The sequence below is a fragment of the Corythoichthys intestinalis genome, chromosome 7 (assembly GCF_030265065.1).
Source record: "Corythoichthys intestinalis isolate RoL2023-P3 chromosome 7, ASM3026506v1, whole genome shotgun sequence".
NCBI lineage: Eukaryota > Metazoa > Chordata > Actinopteri > Syngnathiformes > Syngnathidae > Corythoichthys > Corythoichthys intestinalis.
In genome coordinates this window covers 23157133-23169436 of record NC_080401.1, presented here as the reverse complement: position 1 = coordinate 23169436, position 12304 = coordinate 23157133, and positions in this window count along the sequence as shown.

Sequence of the window (12304 nt, the reverse complement as noted above, 5' to 3'; positions counted from 1 at the left end):
CTAACCTTTGAGGTGTGAAACCCTTACTGGCTGGCGACCAATTCAGAGTCTACATTGACTGTTACAAACGTCAGCAGTGATAGGGTCAAGTTTGAATCATGCGATTCTTGCAGTGATATTGTAACGATTCATTGACAGTAAATGACTGATTGTCTTTTGAAAAAGGAGAAGCACAGGCTGAATTATTAATCACTGATTGTGACGCGTTGTGCATGGTGACTGGAGTAAGGGTATTGAGGACATTGCTGCTGCTGTTGCTGAATAGTGTCAGACATCTCTTGAAGTCGTGCAAGTTATTTTGAGTAGCGAGCAAATGGAGATCCTTCGTTCATTTTGTCCTGGAAAGATAAACAAACAAAAACCTAAATTATTGATCAAATTATGTAAGTAGATTACTTCAATATAAAGTGCTACATTATATTCTGAGTTACTGGCTCAAGTATGTTTAGCCATAATTAATTTTTAACTTCACTTTCTTAACTTACCGTCTTGCTCACTTCAATACTGGAATGACACAACCAGTCATGTTGCAACAATACAAAGAGCAAACAGGAAATCCACCTAAATTATGACACGACTTGTAAAATGGGATGTTTCTTTTGTGATATCCTTTTAAGCTAACAAGAAACAAGTCAACTTCAACTAACCGACTTCAAGCAGACTTCAGATTCCTCCACTTTTTTCAACGTCACTTGTGCTGTCATTTATTAAACCTGTCTCTTATCTTTTAATCATCACCTTCTCTATTTGCAGAGGCAGTATTTGTACCCGTATAAGCATTGGCAGATAACATTGGCCACTTCATTTGGTACTCTTGCTTAATATCTTGTGATTTAGTGCAAGAGATATATTAATACAATTTGCCTTTGCAAAGATAATAATGCTCATACAGTGGTGATTTACATTGTTGATGATATTCAAACTAATATGCTGCACTAAGAACACAATTAGGCCTAATACAGAAGTCAATGTCTTTAGAAATTGCATGTAAATGCATGAATGCAAGTAGATGTGGAAGGATTTTGAATGATGTTGGATCGTGTTAAATAATGTTGAATGTTGACTGGTGGGGTGATTTTTTTGGGGGGGTGGGGGGTTAAATTTGAAAGCCGACATAAGTGAAAATTGATTTTTTTTTTTTTTTTTTTGTTGAAACTCAATGGTAGTAAGTATGGATTTTTTTTCCGAGTCTAAATTTAAAGTCAATTGAAAAAATGCTATACTTTTTGGGTGGGTTCAATTTGAAAGTCAATGAGAAATCTTTCGAATCTGTGAATGACCTACTGGAAATTAATTGGGAAGGCAGAATTTAGAGCCATAGTTAATTTTTGGAACGAACGTTATTTTCGGTATCGGATCAGGACTCAGTATCGGCAGTTTCTCGAAACAGGTGACTCGGACTTGGATACGTGCAAAACTATGCGATCAAGACATCCCTCATAAAAAACAAATACCGTACATATTGCTGTATGAAAGTGCACATCATACACTAACACTAGCCTGGTAAGCAAATATATCAAGCAACAAGTTCATTTGTAATGTGATATTTAAATGATGGTGTAAACCTCTGAACAGTAATATCAGGTAACCAGTAATGCCTTAAAGGTGGGGGGGAAAAGCTCAGCAACAACACAAACTGCTTTCCTGTCTCTGACTTTTTCAAGCAAAACAATCCAGCCAGCTTTCCCGTTGACGTAGAAGAGCAAGCAAAAAACCACCGAGGGATGAAGAGGAACAATGACGCGAATGCGTTGTCAATGCCATCTTTCATTCCCCGCCATGGTTGAGTGTTCAATCCATCTGTGGAGCTCATCACTCTACAACAGTCACTATTCATTCACATTTGGCTCCACAGTACACATATCACTCTTTGCTTCATGGTGGCCTCGGCACGGGGAAAACCATGACCAAGTAGGTAACAATTTGGCACAGATGGGGTAAACACAACCTGTTTTAACCAGTATTTAGTTTGATTTTAGATTTTGGAAACTTGCACTAATTATAAAACGAGCACACTGTTACTTAAAAATCCCTTTTTTTTTTTTTTTTTTCAGCCCAAATTAGTTTCACAGCTAAAAATACATAACAATAACATTCTTTATTGTGTGTGCAGGCAATATTTTATATTGAAAAATAAATTATTCAAAACTTTCTACAGTACTTTTCCTCATCTTGTCTTTCATTTAAGATATTTTGGAAGGAGTGCTGGTTTTCTCACATTATCAAATAACTTTATAAGTAACTGTATTCTTTTTCTCGGTAAACCTTGGACCTAATTTGTGAAAAATAACATTTTTCTTGTAATCTTACAACATTAGGCGTATACTCCGTGTCTCATTAATGATACACACAATACTGTAAAGAGGTACTTGAAGGGCCAATTACGTTTTCCAGTGGTGTCTCAAAAAGTTGATAAGATGGACTACACCTACAGTCCCTGACAAAAGATTTGTCACTTATCAATTTTGTAGAAACAATTGCGAATAACCTGACTTTTAATTATTCAATTGGTTTCAGAAATGGCTCATGTGAAAGCTAAGACCCTCCGAAATGATGTTGAATGTACAAAAATATATTTGTTTCACTGAAAAAGGATTTATCCTTTAATGAAGACATAAAGGTCAAATTTTGGCAAGGCAAAAGTTTTGTCGCGTACAGAAAGTAGTGTGAAAATTGAAAAAAAAAAAAGTACTTGAAATACAAAAATATGCTACATAACATAAGCGAATTAAGTAGTGGTGCTGTCAGATCCAAATTTAATATTTTGTACGACTTCCATGGGCTTGAAGGACTGCATCCATGCGGTCCGGCAAGGATTCATACAATTTATTGATGAAGTCATCAGGAACATCAAAGAAAGCAGTCTTGCATGCCTCCCAGAGTTCATCAACATTCTTGGGTTTCATCTTCCATGCTTCCTCTTTCATCCTACCCCAGACATGCTCAATGATGTTCATGTCTGGTGACTGGGCTGGCCAGTCCTGGAAGATCTTGATCTTCTTTGCCATAAGGAATTTTGAGGTTGATATGTAAGTATGCGATGGAGCACCATCCTGCTGCAGAATTTGTCCCTTTTTATGGTTAGGAATGTAAAAGGCAGCTAAGATTTGTTGATATTTCAGACTATTTATGTTGCCTTCCACCCTGCAGATCTCTCAGTGTGCAGACCATTAAAAAAAAAACGTGTGGCATTTGCCAAGAGCCACAGCCTGTCAAAAGGATGGACGCTGGAAAAGTGGCAAAAGGTGGATTTTTCAGATGAATCGTCCATTTAATTACACCACAGTCGCCGCAAATATTGCAGGAAACCTACTGGAGCCCGCATGGATCCGAGATTCACTCAGAAAACAGTGAAGTTTGATGGTGGCAAAATCATGGTCTGGGGTTACATCCAGTATGGGTGTGTGCGAGAGATCTGCAGGGTGGAAGGCAACATAAACAGTCTGAAATATCAACAAATCTTAGCTGCCTCTTACATTCCTAACCATAAAAAGGGACAAATTCTGCAGATGGATGGTGCTCCATCGCATACTTCAATCTCTACCTCAAAGTTCCTCAAGGCAAAGAAGATCAAGATCCTCCAGGACTGGCCAGCCCAGTCACCAGACATGAACATCATTGAGTATGTCTGGGGTAGGATGAAAGCGGAAGCATGGAAGATGGAACCCAAAAATGTTGATGTTTGATGTTCCTGATGACTTCATCAATAAATTGTATGAATCCTCGCCAGATCCACATGGATGCAGTCCTTCAAGCCCATGGAAGTCATACAAAATATCAAATTTGGATCTCACCGCACCACTACTTAAGTCGCTTATATTATGTGACATATTTTTGCATTTGAAGTACATTTTTTGTTCAATTTTCACACTGCTTACTGGAGGTGACAAAACTTTTGTCTTGCCAAAATTTGACCTTTATGTCTTCATTTAATGATAAATCTTTTTTCAGTGAAACAAATATATTTTTGTACATTCAACATCATTTGGGGGGGTCTTAGCTTTCATATGAGCCATTTCTGAAACCAATTGAATAATTAAACGTTAGGTTATTAGCAATTGTTTCAACAAAATGGATAAGCGACAAGACTTTTGTCAGGGACTGTACACTATATCCATCCACCACAACGATAGCAGAAGAAATGGATCGCCAGTCAACTGTTAGGCAACCGTGGGAACAAAAACCTCGATGTATTTGCTTTCAGATTTACCATGGGCACGTCTTCAAGCCTCTCAAAGTCGGATCTCGGTGATTGGATGCATTTCACTGCGGCTACGATGAGCACAAGAGCAAGGATAATGCAGAAGATGGTGATGATGGCTACAAGGCCAGGGTTGGTCCTCAAGTCCTTCTCGCCAAAGTCTTGTGGGGGGGCTCAGAGAGGAACACATAGATTATTTATATGATTTTTGGACTGCGTATCTTAAAAGTAATTTGTTGTTCCTTTACAGGATAAGGAAGAATTTTGGTGAGCTTCAGTCAAAAGGAAGTCACACTATAAAGCAGGGGTGTCCAAATCAGTCCTCAAGGGACACTGTGTGCTAATAATGAGTAAAAGTATAAATCACTACAATTTCATGAAGTCATACCATATTGATACAGTATTCTATTTGACCATATCACAAGTCTGCCAGGATTCGATTAGATTCAACGGAATCCATTTCATACAATATTATGTACACATTTAACACAATCAGTTATATTTCACTTGAACCAATAAAAAAAATACAAAGGAATTTTGACGACTTTGATAACTTTGATGCTGAAACATGTCAGACATTTGAATGAATACGGTGATATGAAAAAGTATCTGAACCTTTTGGAATTTCTCACATTTCTGCATAAAATCACCATCAAATGTGATCTGATCGTTGTCAAAATTACACAGATGAAAATACAGTGTCTGCTTTATCTAAACCTGAACATTTATCGGTTTTCCTATTTTAATGAGGATAGCATGCAAACAATGACAGAAAGGGAAAATAGGTAAGTGAACCCTCTGCCTAAGGAGACTTAACGAGCAATTGAAATCAGTTTTTACCAAACATTTTTAGTCAACGGTGTGCCCAATCACTGATAAGTGGTTTGAAGCTGCCCTGCCCACTATATAATACACACCTGGTAAGAAATATCTTGATGAAAAGCATAGTCTGAAGTGCATCATGGCTCAGTCTCAGAGCTGTCTGAAGACCTGCGATAAAGATATTGTTGATTTGTACAAAGCTGGGAAAGGATATAAAACCATTTCTAAAAGTCTGGATGTTCATCAATTGACAGTCAGAGAAGTTGTTTACAAATGGAGAGAGTTTGGCACTGTTGCTTCTCTCCCAAGGAGTGGCATTCCACCAAAGATGACGCCAAAGGTTCAGCACAGAATACTATGAGAGGTAAAAAATAACCGTAGCAAAATCCAATATCTCTGTGCACACATCAACTATATGTAAAATATATATGTGCTCATGGGAGGACTCCACAGAGGAAGCTGTCTTAAAAAAAAAAAAAAAAAACATTGTTGCTCGTTTCATGTTCGCAAAAAGGCACTTGGACACGCCACAGAAGTTTTGGCAAAATATTTTGTGGACTGTTAAAACCAAAGTTGAATTGTTTGGGAGTAACACACAATGTCATGTGTGGAGGAAAAATGGAACCGCTTACCAACATCAACACCTCATCCACTCTGTGAAGCATGGTGGAGTAAGAATCCTGATTTGGGGCTGTTTTGCTGCCTCAGGGCCTGGACATCTTGCAGTCATTAATGGAAGAATGAATTCAAACGTTTATCAGGATGTTTCGCAGGAAAACCTGAGGCCGTCTTTCAGACAGTTGAAGCTAAAAAGAGGATGGATGCTCCAAAAAGAAAATGATCCAAAACAGAAGTAAATCAACTTCAGAATGCTTTCAGAAGAACAAAATACACGTTCTGGAGTGAGCAAGTCAAAGTCCAGACTTGAACCCCATTGAGATGCTGTGGCATGATCTAAAGACAACGATTCATGCCAGACATCCCAGAAATCTGACTGAACTACAGCAGTTTTGTGGAGAATAATGGGCCAAGATTAGTCCTGATCGATGTGCCACACTGATCTGCAGCTACAGGAAGCGTCTGGTTGAAGTTATTGCTGCCAAGGGGGGGGGGGGGGGGGGGGGGGGGGCACAAAATATTAAATGTGATGGTTCACTTACTTATTTCCCCCCCTTTTTTCATTGTTTGCATACTATCGTCATTAAAATATGAAAACCTAATAAAGGTTTGGGTGGACACAATTTCTTCATCTGTGTGATTTTGACAAAGATCATATCACATTTGATGGTGATTTTATGCAGAAATGTGAGAAATTCCAAAAGGTTCAGATGCTTTTTCATACCACTGTAGATGATGACATAAATCAATGTAATTTCCTTGTGCTTTATCCAATCGATATACCCATCCAGATCGATGGAATGTTACACCCCTAGTAATTTGTTGGATGAATTCCTACCTTACAGTCAACTTTTGTAATCATGAAGATAAAACACAGGAAGCAAAAATGTAGCCTAACCAAGAAAATAAGGACTAAACTAAGGAAAAATAAGGAACGTCAGAAAAAGGAAATTAGAAAGAAATCAATGATGAAAACCATAAGAAATTGAAACAACATGATAGTGGATTGGTTAGAACATCTGCTTCACTTTAAGTTTTGGTCTAAGAAAGCTAGAAATACATTAAGTACAAAAAAGTAATAGTTCAGAAGGGAAAATGGTTCATAAGAACAAAAATTGGTAAAAAAAATTTAATGAATAAATAATAATAATAAATAAATAAATAAATAATTTAAAAAAACATTAACATTTCACATGGTCTTAATATAAATAAATTACATTTTTACTTTGTGTTAAAAAATTTTAGTCAATGAATCAATAATTGTGGGGTTGGCTGAGGCTGAATACATTATGTGTATCATTCCGTCTGTCTTGATGTAAGTAACTGACCTTGAGTGGTTATGTTTTGTCGAGGAGTGTCATGGGTTGAGGTGGCTGAGAGTGTCGATAGGAGAGGTGTTGTCTCTTTGGATGTCTGCCGCCCAACCGCAGTGTCAGGCTGCTGTGTCCTGGTGGATGTTTGCAAAGGCGACACTGATGTTTGTGATGTCACTGCACTAGTAATTGGTTGTGTGGTAAAGCTAGTCCAAGCGTCACCGTTTGTCTTTTTCAAAGTTACGCTCATTGGCTTCTGTTTTGTTGTCGAAGAGAAGCTTGTTCCTGCAAATAATATATTCTTTTTTATAAATGATATAGCTTGTGTTTCATATGCGTTCATATTCCAAAAGCTGTTGTTTAAAGCAAAATGGAGGAATGCAATTAATAGTGAATGCAGAGGCGTGTGAAATGAATTACTTGTTGTATTTCGGCAAACAAAACATCCACTCAAGATTCTAGTATACATTTATATTATCAAGTTCATCATTCTTTTCTTTTTTGGGGGGGAAGGGGGGGGTTAGCTGATCATATTCAGTCCTTAATTGACATTGGCCTACAATAATTTCTTGTAGTGTACAACAGATGTACTGTACACCTAAATTCAGGGGTGAAAGTGGGCCAAAACGGTCAGGAACGCAGTTCCGGTATATGATTCAGGGCCAGAACGCAGTTCCGGTATGAGATTCAGAGCCAAAATGATGTTCGGGTACACGGTGCTTTGATTCCGAAAATCTGACGGCAATTGTCAAAACTTTATGTAAAAAAAATAAATAAATAAATGTGAAGATGCCACACATGCATTTCATCTCCAAGAAGAAAACAATCTACTAACATCAGATTTACATACACAAGTGTTAACCACAAGCCAAATAAATTGCTTGTGTAGCGTAATTCGTTTCCACTAATAATTATTATTTATTTTATTCCACTGACTGCATGTGATCAGCAGAGATAGTTAGCTCTGATTGGTTCAAATGTGCATGTTTTCTGGAACAGCAAAAAAAAAAAAGGGTTGTTGAATTGATGTGACATAAAAAGTGCAATGCAATATAAATTGGATCAAATCTTTAAGAGCAATGAAAGAGCTGAGGAGGATTATTATTTATCATAATAAGATTTATTTGCTCTGATGGGGAGGTTCAGAACATTTCAGGTGTCAATGTGCACTTTGGACTTTTATTTGTTCATTTATGTTAGGCTACTTATTCATTTCCTTTTGATGTAAAAAAGTCAATGTTTGCGCGATCTTCAAAATATATTCCATTTCACTCTGTATGATATAAGTCATTTGCACTTATTTTTCTGAGTGTTATATCTTTATTATTTAAAAAAAAAAAAAAAAAAAAAGTAAATGTTTACATCACTCCAATTTTAATATACATCCTATGTTCTTAAGCAGTTTAAATTGAGATTTGGCATTTAGTATGTGGGGAAATGAGGGAAAATAAAAATTACGAGATGGAGGTTGGGGTTATCGCATGAATGAATGAAAATCAGTTTTTGTATGTGTTATAGAAATAACTGTGCTAAAACAGTTTTCTTTGCATTTTAGTAGTTTAAGAGGTTTGACCCGCTCCTTAAAAAAAAAAAAAAAAAAAAAGAAAGAAAGACAAATAAATAAAATTTCTGGCTCTGTGGCAACCTTCACCTCGGCGAGTTCCGGCAAGAAATTCTAGCCACTTTCACCCCTGCCTAAATCATCATCAAAAAGAATTACTCAAAAAGACAAAAACCCATTTGCTTCTCCAACTCATAAAACTGCCCTGAAGAAAATTAGAAGAACATCAATTAACATGATATTGCAGTGACTTGGGTGGTGGACAAAACAATGTAAATATTAAGTCCGTAACAATCATTTGTCTTTACTAACAAATGATTATCTCATGTATCTAACAGAGCACATGATTAGTTCTGTAATAACCCAAAACCAGGCTATACTGTGATTTTGTATGAGTTTTTCAATCATCCTCTCAACTGAAATCATTCAACAAGCCTGCGCACGTTTTTAACTAGTGGAAAAGTGAAAACCTGACTTACTCTGACAGATAGTCACGATCAACAGGCCGATAAGCACAGTCAGATGCATCATTGCTGGCATCTTGTAAAAGAAAAGAGCTGACATCAAGTTGCTGCACACACAGACATGCACACATCCTTAAGAGCAGGATACGCTGAATGTCTGTTTGGCCAGTGCATAATCTCCTTGAAGCTAATTCGTCAATGTTTAAATAGCAGCCGTGTTGGGATGTCATTCTCCATCCCTGCCACCTAAGGAAATTCAACATCAAAACTGGCACCATTCCAAACATGCATCGTTATTTTATTGTTCTCTTTACGTGGCAGTACTTTATTAGGGTATCAATTGAGTGAGATCCAATAGAAATACACTATATTGCCAATTTTATTTGCTCAAAGAAAGTGACATCCCATTCATAATCCATAGGGTCTAACACAATGTTTGTCCACCTTCTGCAGCTATACCAGCTTTAACTTGTTTTGACCATTATTTCAGAAGCACATTTTTTAGGTCAAGGCCTGAATCTTCTTTTTTTGGTCGAAATCAGAGGTGGGTACTAACGTATTACAATTACTTGAGTAACTTTTAGAGAAAAATGTACTTCTATGAGTAGTCTTTTAGGTAGAGGTCTCTCTCCCCTGTCACCCTCTTTGGTCCTCTGTTCTGACTGATAAAGGTCAATCAAGGTGGTGGAGTGATGATTATTATTATTAGTTTATTATTATGACCATCCACTGATGATAATCATACTGAATGCGCTCAGCTCCTGTACTCATCTGTGTAAAGTAAGAAACACAGCTGATGCTCCAGAAGGAAGTCACCCCAAAGATGGTGGTAACATGAGTGCACACTTAACTCTACTAGGCCTTTCACAAAGCATTTCAGGCTAACTAGCTAGCAGCAGCGTTATTTGAGAGCTGGGATGTAACTTTTGACCGCAAAACAACAAAGGTAAAAGACGTGTGCAGAGACCGACTGCTAGCTCGGTCACAGGGAAAACGCGGACTGGCTTTTCAGCAATTCTCAATATGAACAAGTGGAATGGATTGGTTAGCGACGCACTGAAGGGGCTCTCTACCTTACCCTATGAAGTATTTATGATCATATTTAAGTTAATAATGACAGGTTATATGATTATTGATTTGAATTTACATTCTGGCATCTTCATAGTGAAAATATCAGTTTTTTTTGTAATGTTACTTTTTAAAGAAAGCAACACCAATTTAGGGGGGCTTAGGAGCCCTAACGGCGCCACTGGCTGCCTTCAACATGACTCTAAAGCACGGATTTTAACACCCCTCCCAGATTGAATTGACACCGATTGACCACGGAAAACATGATCTTTTTAATTTCATAATAGAAACTATTCACTATTCAACTATTCAAACTGGAACTATTTTCTCTACTAAAGGGCACACATGCTCTTGAGACTAATGATGCTTCAGTTCTGTAATTTTTCTCTCTCGCCGGAATTCAATGACTTATTTGTGTATTTATTTGGTTTGACGTGGTTATGTACTAGGTTATTGTGTAGTATAATAATAACAGTTCATATAGATAACTACAGATAACATATAGATTTTAAAAATACTATTGTTTTAAAATAAACATAAGCAGTTTCTCACAATGTTACTCATGACTTGATTTTTTTTCAACAAATACTTTTTGACTGCACTTGAGTACATTTTTGGGATGACTTTCACTTGAGTAATATTATTTCGAAGTAACACTACTCTTACTTGAGTAAATTTTTGGCAACTCTACCCACCTCTGGCTGAAACTATTCCAAATATACAGGCCACCAAGCTTTCTCATCCATGTCTCTACTTACACAAAATACACACTGCTGTAAAGTCATTTTGGAACAGGAGCAGGCTATCCCAAAACTAGTCCCACAAAGCTGGAAGCACATTAACCAAAATATTGGCCTGGTGAAAAGTACTGCTTCTGCATTTTGGACAATTTTTGACTGCTGCAAACTTGTTGGAACAGTTTGCAGTTCTATAGTTTCTGTTCCAACATGACTTTACTTCAGTAATAGTGCTCAAATAAATGGGCCATAAAGACATGGATTAAATTTTGTGTGTGTTTTATAGAAAACCTTTGCAGAATAGTTGAGGCTGTTGTAGCTATGAAAGGTGGGCCGGCAAAAACCTATAGATTATGAATGGGCTTTTGGCAATGTACAGTGGTATGAAAAAGTATCTGAACCTTTCGGAATTTCTAACATTTCTGCATAAAATCCCCATCAAATGTTATCTGATCTTTGTCAAAATCACACAGCTGTTTAACTAAAACAACCCAAACATTTATAAGTTGTCATATTTTAATGTGGATAGCATGCAAACAATGAGGACGTCCATCCTGCCAGTGGTCCGGATAGTCAGGAGGATGCAGCTGAAAAATAGGGGGGGAAAGGGGACACCGGGTGACTAGTGATGAAGAAACTAGTCAACAAGATATTAAAATTAGAAAACAGAAATAAAGAGGGAGGTACAGTAAGAATGGTGTTCACGTGAGGACTCCACGGAAGAAGCCATTGCTGTCTAAAGAAAACATTGTTGATCGTTTAATGTTCGCAAAAAGGCACTTGGACACTCCACAGATGTTTTGGCAAAAAAAAATTGTGGACTGAGGAAACCAAGGTTGAATTTTTTGGGAGTAATACACAACGTCATGTGTGGACGAAAAATGGAACAGCTCACCAACATCGACACCTTATGCCCACTGTGAAGCATGGTGGAGAGAGCATCATGATTTGGGGCTGTTTTGCTGCCTTAGGGCCTGGACAACTTGCAATCATTAATGGAATTAATGGAAACTTTGGAATAAATTAAAAAGTTCATCAGGATGTTTTTCAGGAAAACCTGAGGCCGTCTGTCAGACAGTTGAAGCTAAAAAGAGGATGGATGCTGCAACAAGACAATGATCCAAAACACAGAAGGAAATCAACTTCAGAATAGTGTCAGAAGAACAAAATACACGTTCTGGAGTGGCCAAGTCAAAGTCCAGACTTAAACCCCCATTGAGATGCTGTGGCATGACCTAAAAACAGCGATTCATGCCAGACATCCCAGGAATCTGACTGATCTACAGCAGTTCTGTCATTGTTTCCATACTATCCTCATTAAAATATTAAAAACTATAAATGTTTGGGTGGTTTTAGTTAACTTAGACACGATTTTTTCGTCTGTGTGATTTTGACAAAGATCAGACCACATTTGATGATTTTATGCATAAATGTGAGAAATTCCAAAAGGTTCAGATACTTCAGTTTTTAATCGACATTTGTCAATGATGTGATCGTTTAATAGCATGTTTATTTACCTT